Raw genomic sequence first — 2280 nt, forward strand, 5'->3', positions numbered from 1 at the left:
GCGGCGGGAGCCGCAAGGAGCTCCCCCGACTACCGGGAGACGAGAGTGCCTGTACCGGGGTGGAGGAATCCGGACCTCCGCCTCCAGATCTGGGGTGCTCGCAGGCCCCCACCGGACCCAGCCCCTTGCGACTTGTCTCCCTGGCTCCGCATCACCATGGCAACCCGGGGGCGCTCGGCCAACTTTCCGGTCCTGGGCGCGCGCCTACGGCCCCGGGACCCCGCCTCTTCCGGCTCTTCTTGGCTGCGCCGCATCACCGTGGCAACTCGGGGTAGAAGGCTGCGGGCCTGCGCGGAGTCCCCGGTAGGCAGCGGGGCAGTGGCCTGGCGTCCCAGGGAAAGGGACGGAGAGTGGCAGACAGGAGGTGTGGGAAGGGAAGTGAGGGCGAAGAGAAGAGTGCAGAAACTTCAGGGAAGTCGAGGTCCTTTTTCTCTGGGTACGGGGAGCGGCGGGGGGCGGGGGTGGAAGTCCGGGTGTGGTGGTCCCGGCTGCGAGGGGGACGGGACCGAGGCCAGGCAGCAGTGCGCTCTCTGCTTCAGGCCGGGTTCTCCCGGGAGGACCTATATGGGCGGGGCCTGGGCTCCGGGTCGGGCCGGCGTTAGTGGGCAATAGCGGCTCTCCGTGCGCCGAACATCCCGGCGCAGAAATCTCCGGGTTGAGGCGCGGAGATCTGGAGAGGCCGATGGTCCTCCTCACACTCAGATCTGACCCCGGCGCGGACCAGGTTGAAGATTCCATGGTGACGCTCCGTTTCCTGGAGCGAACAGGTCTCCGCCCAGCGCTGGGTCCCCCTCGCGCCCAGGCTGTATCAGCTCTCCCGCTCTGCACGCTGCGGCTTACCTACGTGGTTAAAAGCACGCGCTCTGAGCTGAGACTGCTAGGACTGGTTACCCTCCCCAGCCCCACGATCTTCATCTGCAAGTGGTGGTAATGATAGTAATTATCTTAGGGTTGCTTTGAGTTTTAAACGAGATAATGGGACTTGTACAGTTTCTGGACTCAGTTTCTGGCACACGGCCAGTGCTCGGTAAATGCTACTTATTCGGTGACCTTGGGTAAGTTACTCTCTGTACTTAACCTTACCTCATTGAAAAAATGCAGACAGTAATAGTGCCCACCTAACACAGTTGTGAGGATTATAAGAGTGAATATTTGTCAAGTCCCTAGAATAGTGCCAGGCACATAGTACGTGCTATATAAATACTCTCCATTATTACCATGATTATAGTATTGTTATCACTATAATCATCTGTTCACCCGTGGTTGCTTATAAATAGGAATCTGTTTGTCCTGCTACCACAATGATTTTTAGCTTCTGGCTAGATTACAGATACATTTGCCCACATTTCTCCTTTTTCCCTCTCAAAGTTTTTCAGCCTTTCACATGATGAGAAGAGGCAGTGTGATGTCCTTAAAAGATCACTGGGCTGTGACCAGTTGGATTTTGGTGTTTGTTATGCTACTGGTTCTTTGTGTGGCCTTGGGCAGATCATTGACAGTTTCCTCATTTATCTTTGGGGCTCTTTCAACACGGGCACCTGGTATTATTTACACATGTTTAGCCTTTCCTAGTAATATATTCAGTAAAAATTAGCACTGTGTCAGCGAGTCTCTAGAACAGTAGAATAGAAAGTAGCAAGTGCTGTGAGGAAGTTACAGATGAGATACTGTGGGCATTGTGAGGAAGGGGAGTAAATTTCTCAATTTGTACTTTGTATTTCTAATAGAAATGCCAAGAAGATTGGGGTAAAATGAGGATGGTTCCATCCCTCCACCCAATAAAAAGTCTAGGACATGAGACCCGCATCCCCCATCTCTTTTGGGAGCTGTACAGCTAAATGCATTCCTGCCCACCACTCTAATCTGGCCAGTGCTACAGATTCCCAGACTTGGACTCCTGGGCTGACCTCCTCTGCCAGCTGGAGCAGGAGCATCTGGTAATAGTATTTTTCTTCTTTTGTTTTCAGAAATCCTCCCTTAACTCACCTTAAATGTTAACCCACTAGGTCAAATGGTAAATAAGCCATGTTTCATGGAGGTCACAGAGAATTGGCTTTGAAAGTCAGAGGGGATTTGAGCCCCGTGTGACCTTGGATAAGTCTCTGAGCCTCAATTTCCTCATCTTTTTTTTTTTTAACGTCTTTATTGGAGTATAGTTGCTTTACAATGGTGTGTTAGTTTCTGCTTTACAACAAAGTGAATCAGTTATACATATGTTCCCATGTCTCTTCCCTCTTGCATCTCCCTCCCTCCCACCCTCCCTGTCCCACCCCTCTAGGT

At 52.1% G+C, this 2280-nt stretch overlaps 1 long non-coding RNA gene across 4 annotated transcripts in view; it reads left to right on the forward strand.

Annotated features, from left to right (window-relative positions):
* The first annotated feature begins 232 nt into the window (after positions 1 to 232).
* The window catches only part of LOC102985548 (uncharacterized), a 28431-nt gene continuing 26383 nt past the window's right edge, over positions 233 to 2280 (forward strand). For 3 of the 4 annotated variants that reach the window (XR_008619372.1, XR_448337.4, XR_008619374.1), the window contains exons 1-2: positions 490 to 1055; positions 1728 to 1937. This is a non-coding gene — a long non-coding RNA (uncharacterized lncRNA). Of the gene's footprint in view, positions 304 to 489; positions 1056 to 1727; positions 1938 to 2280 lie in introns of those variants that run through there. The other variant, XR_008619373.1, reaches the window with a different exon arrangement.

This window comes from Physeter macrocephalus, chromosome 14 (genome assembly GCF_002837175.3).
Source record: "Physeter macrocephalus isolate SW-GA chromosome 14, ASM283717v5, whole genome shotgun sequence".
Lineage (NCBI taxonomy): Eukaryota > Metazoa > Chordata > Mammalia > Artiodactyla > Physeteridae > Physeter > Physeter macrocephalus.